We start from the raw sequence: 9,863 nt of genomic DNA, 5'->3' as shown, positions 1-9,863 counted from the left end.
ATGTAACCCCACAGTGGCACTGAAATGTTGCCTCAAGTGGGTGGACTTTGCTAACACATCTCCGTTTCTACCTTTCCAGGCTTCCAACATCAGCGGTCCATCGACACCACAGGCCCTCAATGCCATTGGAGAGCTCATCATCCAAAATGTCAGCAGTGCCCAGCTGCAAGATGCCACGTTTGTGGCCACGTTGTTTCAGAAGAGGCTCCGTCCATTCCTGGCATCTTCCTCCGTGAACCTCCTGGCTTGTCTCAGCTCCAAAAACTTCAGTTGCCAGACCTACCAAATTGTGTAAGTGAAAACTTGTCCTCTTCTCTAATTCAGTAAAAAAAAAAAAAGGGAATGAGCTGCGGATGTGCTCAGGATGTAGCAAAGAAGGCCACATAACAGCAAGTGTGCTCTACCTTCCAGCATTCCAGCTCTGAGCAGCCAAACCTCATCCATGGACGGAGAAGGACAAAAAGCGGTCTACTCTCACTTCATCAACCCATTCCTTTCGCGAAATGACTCTTCAGGTGAATATGGCTCTGAGTTGTGGAAATGAACACTGGCATAACTGCGGGCCCGTCCATTTAAGTATTCGTCCAATGCAACAGTGATGGTTCGGTAACTGTACGGCACTGATTTTGTTGCAGATCCCGGCTGTGTTTCAAACACCAGTGGAAGTACGGACTGGCTCAATAAGAACTTTGGCCACTTCTCTGTTTTTGCAACTCTGGAGGACCTACAAACTCTCAATGCAAACTTCTCCAGCGTAAGCCAATTGACTGATTGTCTGATACATTGCTTTCATTCCAATTCATCGCTGTGCTTCTAGGTCACACGTGCATCACCCTTCCTTTTCATTTTTGTTTGGATTCAGATGGAAGCACTGTCTGTGCTTAGCCCAACCCAAGTGGCAGAGTTGACATTGACCTCCGGGGCACTGAATGATACAAAAGAGATCGCCCGTGTCCTTGAGCGACTTGAACAAGGGGACGCTTTCAACAACGTCGATGAGTTCCTGACTCAACTGACCTCAGACGGACAGGTATGCCGATCCGCTTTGGTACCGAAAGCTAAATCCACGCGTTTAATCCGTGCACCTGGGAAACTACAACGCCCTCCCCTTGTAGATTTACTAAGAAGCACAAAGGAAAAGCTGATTGGCTGCTGGCAGAAAACCTTGGCCAAATGCCATAATGGAGAGGAGTGACGATTTCACGACCTCTCATGTTATGTTTACACAGATACCTGACATCCAGCCATCCGTGAGAGATATTGTGATGAATTGGACCTTCGTCATCATCAGCCCTCACTTCCCGCTGTTTGAAAGAGCAGACTGGTTGGAGTGGTTCGATGTGAAGCTGACTCCTATCCTCCCCAGTGTCACTGCAGAGATGCTGACCAATGCAACTTCAAGCGTCAACTGCACCAACTACCGAGTGATGTGAGTATATACGTACTGTACCTCCAGCATCGCTTCTCAGAGTAGGCATCGGTGGAGCACACACCGCTGGCACACGTATATACTGCGTATGTGGGGATGGAGGCCATGAGTGTTCCCTTTGCCTCTGTTGCAGTGTGCGAGGGATGGGCAAGGCCTTCCCCAGACTTACACCGGATAGCAAACAGGCCATCGTAGGTGTTCTGCTGAATTACCTGAAGAGATCTGCCCCCATCATCAAGGACAAAGGTAGGAGGCACGGAGCAAGCGCAACGGACAGTTGACACGTCACGCCCTTGTTACTTGATAAAAATAACAGTGTACTTCACGTTTCGGTCTTTCAATTGCTCACTTGTGTCCCACAGCTTGTAGAGAGGACATCCACAGTGACGCTGAATGGCTTGAAATCAACCTGGGTCCCTTCTCGGAGTACACAACCTACTCTACTCTGAAATACTTCAACATCTCAGGGGTAATACATTGGATACAAAGGCAAACGATGACCATTTGGAGACCGATATCCATAACGTTGACTCTTTATTGGGTGGACCGGACGTGTACCGTACTCGCATCATGTTTGCGTTCTATTCCTCAGGTGACCGCTCTCGACGCTCTCTCAACAAACCAGAAAGCTGAGTTGCTACTGGACCCGGACTCGGGCGCACTGGACAATGAAACCATCGTGAAGCAGGTTTTCATCAGCTTGACAGAGAAAGAGCAGCTCGATGTGTTCTTCGAGACTTTTGTTGAAGTCACCAAAGAGGTGAGTGCACGATACTCGGGTCAGGATTTCCTGGCTACGCTAGCTGAAAAAGTACCAAAGCTTCTCAACTTCTGTTGGGCTGGGCGAGTTTTAAACCCTTTCAGTTGAGGGCGCAAATAGAAAAAAAAGAAATTGCAGATGTGATCCCTTGTGTTCAGGGAAGACCCGCTTTCAATTGGTCCATTTGGGACAGCTAATGAATTTCAATTGACAGAGTTGAAAAGTCTGCTCCCCAGAACTCTGTGTCTGCCACTGTTACAAAGGTAGTGGCTTGTCTTCCTAACCCGTGAACCATGTCTTTTGTAGAGAAACATCACCATCATCACAAATACAGCTGTCAGGGACACCATGCTGAACCTGACCTTGACGACTCTCGCTCCCGAATTTGCCACCTTTGAGCCGAGCGACTACCAGCTGTGGTTCCAAGTCAATCTGGTTGTTCTGCTGGCCAGTTTCCAACCTGCCAGCTTGGTTGTCATCCCAAGTAACATCAGCTGTGGATCCTACAATGCCATGTAAGAGATTTCTGTGCATGCTACAGACTCTATGGCCGTGGCTTCAGAGAATCCCATCCAAAGACTGCTATCATGTCTCCCTTTCATTTTCTTGCAGAATCCAAGGTCTTGAGCAAAGTTTGGCGTCTCTTCCGTCAAATCTCGCAAAGGGTGTAAAGTCAAGCCGGGATGCACTTATGGAGACATTCAGCGGTGTGTGAAAGTTGCTCCTTCCTTACCTACTGCATACATGCCAAGCCATTTTTCTCAGCTAGGATCACGTGCTGCATTAACTGTTGCATTATCTAATTGTCTTCTTTTCTCGCCCCAAAGGTTGTCCAGATGCTGTGGTGGTAAGTTCACTCTGAACAAGCTTTTGCCTGAATGACACGCTTGCTAAAACGAAAGGGGAATTGCATTGAGTGGATTGTTACGTTGTAAGTAAAAAGCCTGTGAACCTTTTTGTCTATGATAATTATGAACTTTTCTCCCCTCCAGTGCAAAGAAACCCCTGTGAATGGTAAGTTGGCGCTCTGAGAAACATTTGCGAAGCCCTTTTTTTTTTTATTGGTCAAATTTCATTGACGCTAAAGAACCACTGTTTCTTTTCCTTTTTGCAGAGGCCCAAATCTGTGCTGAGGTGGACAGGTAGGTGCAGGTGTTTGATTTCCAAAGCTAAGACTTTGAAAGACAACAGCCACTCTAAGCTGGCATTTATCAAACCATTAACTAAGTACGGTTTCTTGCAGCTCACTCTTACAACAGTACTTGTCCTCTGGCAATTCTTCTGGAACTTTGTGCAATTTCACCATCTCCGAATATGCCTGCGCCAAGGTACGTTTCGGAAGCCGGATAGGCCAAGATGTTGGGTGTCGGTGGACGGTTTGATTCAAATGTCTGTGTCAACGGTGAGGGTATTTGGGTTCAAGCCCTAGATTTCTCATGTGGCTCCTCTTTCTGCATCCATTTCTTCAAGGCAAGCGCCCATCTGTCAGTGGACAGCTTGGTCACGCTGCTGAAATGCCAACTGGCCAGCCAAAGGACATTCGACACAGAGACCTGGAAGCTGTTCTTCCAGAGAGTTGCTCCAGTTCTGGATCAGGCTCTTCTGAACTACTCCTCCATGGTATGCGCATGTAACCCCACAGTGGCACTGAAATGTTGCCTCAAGTGGGTGGACTTTGCTAACACATCTCCGTTTCTACCTTTCCAGGCTTCCAACATCAGCGGTCCATCGACACCACAGGCCCTCAATGCCATTGGAGAGCTCATCATCCAAAATGTCAGCAGTGCCCAGCTGCAGGATGCCACGTTTGTGGCCACGTTGTTTCAGAAGAGGCTCCGTCCATTCCTGGCATCTTCCTCCGTGAACCTCCTGGCTTGTCTCAGCTCCAAAAACTTCAGTTGCCAGACCTACCAAATTGTGTAAGTGAAAACTTGTCCTCTTCTCTAATTCAGTAAAAAAAAAAAAAAGGGAATGAGCTGCGGATGTGCTCAGGATGTAGCAAAGAAGGCCACATAACAGCAAGTGTGCTCTACCTTCCAGCATTCAAGCTCTGAGCAGCCAAACCTCATCCATGGACGGAGAAGGACAAAAAGCGGTCTACTCTCACTTCATCAACCCATTCCTTTCGCGAAATGACTCTTCAGGTGAATATGGCTCTGAGTTGTGGAAATGAACACTGGCATAACTGCGGGCCCGTCCATTTAAGTATTCGTCCAATGCAACAGTGATGGTTCGGTAACTGTACGGCACTGATTTTGTTGCAGATCCCGGCTGTGTTTCAAACACCAGTGGAAGTACGGACTGGCTCAATAAGAACTTTGGCCACTTCTCTGTTTTTGCAACTCTGGAGGACCTACAAACTCTCAATGCAAACTTCTCCAGCGTAAGCCAATTGACTGATTGTCTGATACATTGCTTTCATTCCAATTCATCGCTGTGCTTCTAGGTCACACGTGCATCACCCTTCCTTTTCATTTTTGTTTGGATTCAGATGGAAGCACTGTCTGTGCTTAGCCCAACCCAAGTGGCAGAGTTGACATTGACCTCCGGGGCACTGAATGATACAAAAGAGATCGCCCGTGTCCTTGAGCGACTTGAACAAGGGGACGCTTTCAACAACGTCGATGAGTTCCTGACTCAACTGACCTCAGACGGACAGGTATGCCGATCCGCTTTGGTACCGAAAGCTAAATCCACGCGTTTAATCCGTGCACCTGGGAAACTACAACGCCCTCCCCTTGTAGATTTACTAAGAAGCACAAAGGAAAAGCTGATTGGCTGCTGGCAGAAAACCTTGGCCAAATGCCATAATGGAGAGGAGTGACGATTTCACGACCTCTCATGTTATGTTTACACAGATACCTGACATCCAGCCATCCGTGAGAGATATTGTGATGAATTGGACCTTCGTCATCATCAGCCCTCACTTCCCGCTGTTTGAAAGAGCAGACTGGTTGGAGTGGTTCGATGTGAAGCTGACTCCTATCCTGCCCAGTGTCACTGCAGAGATGCTGACCAATGCAACTTCAAGCGTCAACTGCACCAACTACCGAGTGATGTGAGTATATACGTACTGTACCTCCAGCATCGCTTCTCAGAGTAGGCATCGGTGGAGCACACACCGCTGGCACACGTATATACTGCGTATGTGGGGATGGAGGCCATGAGTGTTCCCTTTGCCTCTGTTGCAGTGTGCGAGGGATGGGCAAGGCCTTCCCCAGACTTACACCGGATAGCAAACAGGCCATCGTAGGTGTTCTGCTGAATTACCTGAAGAGATCTGCCCCCATCATCAAGGACAAAGGTAGGAGGCACGGAGCAAGCGCAACGGACAGTTGACACGTCACGCCCTTGTTACTTGATAAAAATAACAGTGTACTTCACGTTTCGGTCTTTCAGTTGCTCACTTGTGTCCCACAGCTTGTAGAGAGGACATCCACAGTGACGCTGAATGGCTTGAAATCAACCTGGGTCCCTTCTCGGAGTACACAACCTACTCTACTCTGAAATACTTCAACATCTCAGGGGTAATACATTGGATACCAAGGCAAACGATGACCATTTGGAGACCGATATCCATAACGTTGACTCTTTATTGGGTGGACCGGACGTGTACCGTACTCGCATCATGTTTGCGTTCTATTCCTCAGGTGACCGCTCTTGACGCTCTCTCAACAAACCAGAAAGCTGAGTTGCTACTGGACCCGGACTCGGGCGCACTGGACAATGAAACCATCGTGAAGCAGGTTTTCATCAGCTTGACAGAGAAAGAGCAGCTCGATGTGTTCTTCGAGACTTTTGTTGAAGTCACCAAAGAGGTGAGTGCACGATACTCGGGTCAGGATTTCCTGGCTACGCTAGCTGAAAAAGTACCACAGCTTCTCAACTTCTGTTGGGCTGGGCGAGTTTTAAACCCTTTCAGTTGAGGGCGCAAATAGAAAAAAAAGAAATTGCAGATGTGATCCCTTGTGTTCAGGGAAGACCCGCTTTCAATTGGTCCATTTGGGACAGCTAATGAATTTCAATTGACAGAGTTGAAAAGTCTGCTCCCCAGAACTCTGTGTCTGCCACTGTTACAAAGGTAGTGGCTTGTCTTCCTAACCCGTGAACCATGTCTTTTGTAGAGAAACATCACCATCATCACAAATACAGCTGTCAGGGACACCATGCTGAACCTGACCTTGACGACTCTCGCTCCCGAATTTGCCACCTTTGAGCCGAGCGACTACCAGCTGTGGTTCCAAGTCAATCTGGTTGTTCTGCTGGCCAGTTTCCAACCTGCCAGCTTGGTTGTCATCCCAAGTAACATCAGCTGTGGATCCTACAATGCCATGTAAGAGATTTCTGTGCATGCTACAGACTCTATGGCCGTGGCTTCAGAGAATCCCATCCAAAGACTGCTATCATGTCTCCCTTTCATTTTCTTGCAGAATCCAAGGTCTTGAGCAAAGTTTGGCGTCTCTTCCGTCAAATCTCGCAAAGGGTGTAAAGTCAAGCCGGGATGCACTTATGGAGACATTCAGCGGTGTGTGAAAGTTGCTCCTTCCTTACCTACTGCATACATGCCAAGCCATTTTTCTCAGCTAGGATCACGTGCTGCATTAACTGTTGCATTATCTAATTGTCTTCTTTTCTCGCCCCAAAGGTTGTCCAGATGCTGTGGTGGTAAGTTCACTCTGAACAAGCTTTTGCCTGAATGACACGCTTGCTAAAACGAAAGGGGAATTGCATTGAGTGGATTGTTACGTTGTAAGTAAAAAGCCTGTGAACCTTTTTGTCTATGATAATTATGAACTTTTCTCCCCTCCAGTGCAAAGAAACCCCTGTGAATGGTAAGTTGGCGCTCTGAGAAACATTTGCGAAGCCCTTTTTTTTTTTATTGGTCAAATTTCATTGACGCTAAAGAACCACTGTTTCTTTTCCTTTTTGCAGAGGCCCAAATCTGTGCTGAGGTGGACAGGTAGGTGCAGGTGTTTGATTTCCAAAGCTAAGACTTTGAAAGACAACAGCCACTCTAAGCTGGCATTTATCAAACCATTAACTAAGTACGGTTTCTTGCAGCTCACTCTTACAACAGTACTTGTCCTCTGGCAATTCTTCTGGAACTTTGTGCAATTTCACCATCTCCGAATATGCCTGCGCCAAGGTACGTTTCGGAAGCCGGATAGGCCAAGATGTTGGGTGTCGGTGGACGGTTTGATTCAAATGTCTGTGTCAACGGTGAGGGTATTTGGGTTCAAGCCCTAGATTTCTCATGTGGCTCCTCTTTCTGCATCCATTTCTTCAAGGCAAGCGCCCATCTGTCAGTGGACAGCTTGGTCACGCTGCTGAAATGCCAACTGGCCAGCCAAAGGACATTCGACACAGAGACCTGGAAGCTGTTCTTCCAGAGAGTTGCTCCAGTTCTGGATCAGGCTCTTCTGAACTACTCCTCCATGGTATGCGCATGTAACCCCACAGTGGCACTGAAATGTTGCCTCAAGTGGGTGGACTTTGCTAACACATCTCCGTTTCTACCTTTCCAGGCTTCCAACATCAGCGGTCCATCGACACCACAGGCCCTCAATGCCATTGGAGAGCTCATCATCCAAAATGTCAGCAGTGCCCAGCTGCAGGATGCCACGTTTGTGGCCACGTTGTTTCAGAAGAGGCTCCGTCCATTCCTGGCATCTTCCTCCGTGAACCTCCTGGCTTGTCTCAGCTCCAAAAACTTCAGTTGCCAGACCTACCAAATTGTGTAAGTGAAAACTTGTCCTCTTCTCTAATTCAGTAAAAAAAAAAAAAGGGAATGAGCTGCGGATGTGCTCAGGATGTAGCAAAGAAGGCCACATAACAGCAAGTGTGCTCTACCTTCCAGCATTCAAGCTCTGAGCAGCCAAACCTCATCCATGGACGGAGAAGGACAAAAAGCGGTCTACTCTCACTTCATCAACCCATTCCTTTCGCGAAATGACTCTTCAGGTGAATATGGCTCTGAGTTGTGGAAATGAACACTGGCATAACTGCGGGCCCGTCCATTTAAGTATTCGTCCAATGCAACAGTGATGGTTCGGTAACTGTACGGCACTGATTTTGTTGCAGATCCCGGCTGTGTTTCAAACACCAGTGGAAGTACGGACTGGCTCAATAAGAACTTTGGCCACTTCTCTGTTTTTGCAACTCTGGAGGACCTACAAACTCTCAATGCAAACTTCTCCAGCGTAAGCCAATTGACTGATTGTCTGATACATTGCTTTCATTCCAATTCATCGCTGTGCTTCTAGGTCACACGTGCATCACCCTTCCTTTTCATTTTTGTTTGGATTCAGATGGAAGCACTGTCTGTGCTTAGCCCAACCCAAGTGGCAGAGTTGACATTGACCTCCGGGGCACTGAATGATACAAAAGAGATCGCCCGTGTCCTTGAGCGACTTGAACAAGGGGACGCTTTCAACAACGTCGATGAGTTCCTGACTCAACTGACCTCAGACGGACAGGTATGCCGATCCGCTTTGGTACCGAAAGCTAAATCCACGCGTTTAATCCGTGCACCTGGGAAACTACAACGCCCTCCCCTTGTAGATTTACTAAGAAGCACAAAGGAAAAGCTGATTGGCTGCTGGCAGAAAACCTTGGCCAAATGCCATAATGGAGAGGAGTGACGATTTCACGACCTCTCATGTTATGTTTACACAGATACCTGACATCCAGCCATCCGTGAGAGATATTGTGATGAATTGGACCTTCGTCATCATCAGCCCTCACTTCCCGCTGTTTGAAAGAGCAGACTGGTTGGAGTGGTTCGATGTGAAGCTGACTCCTATCCTCCCCAGTGTCACTGCAGAGATGCTGACCAATGCAACTTCAAGCGTCAACTGCACCAACTACCGAGTGATGTGAGTATATACGTACTGTACCTCCAGCATCGCTTCTCAGAGTAGGCATCGGTGGAGCACACACCGCTGTCACACGTATATACTGCGTATGTGGGGATGGAGGCCATGAGTGTTCCCTTTGCCTCTGTTGCAGTGTGCGAGGGATGGGCAAGGCCTTCCCCAGACTTACACCGGATAGCAAACAGGCCATCGTAGGTGTTCTGCTGAATTACCTGAAGAGATCTGCCCCCATCATCAAGGACAAAGGTAGGAGGCACGGAGCAAGCGCAACGGACAGTTGACACGTCACGCCCTTGTTACTTGATAAAAATAACAGTGTACTTCACGTTTCGGTCTTTCAATTGCTCACTTGTGTCCCACAGCTTGTAGAGAGGACATCCACAGTGACGCTGAATGGCTTGAAATCAACCTGGGTCCCTTCTCGGAGTACACAACCTACTCTACTCTGAAATACTTCAACATCTCAGGGGTAATACATTGGATACCAAGGCAAACGATGACCATTTGGAGACCGATATCCATAACGTTGACTCTTTATTGGGTGGACCGGACGTGTACCGTACTCGCATCATGTTTGCGTTCTATTCCTCAGGTGACCGCTCTCGACGCTCTCTCAACAAACCAGAAAGCTGAGTTGCTACTGGACCCGGACTCGGGCGCACTGGACAATGAAACCATCGTGAAGCAGGTTTTCATCAGCTTGACAGAGAAAGAGCAGCTCGATGTGTTCTTCGAGACTTTTGTTGAAGTCACCAAAGAGGTGAGTGCACGATACTCGGGTCAGGATTTCCTGGCTACG

This window comes from Osmerus eperlanus, chromosome 26 (genome assembly GCF_963692335.1).
Source record: "Osmerus eperlanus chromosome 26, fOsmEpe2.1, whole genome shotgun sequence".
In the NCBI taxonomy this organism is placed as follows: Eukaryota; Metazoa; Chordata; class Actinopteri; order Osmeriformes; family Osmeridae; genus Osmerus; species Osmerus eperlanus.
This window is presented reverse-complemented; position numbering follows the sequence as displayed.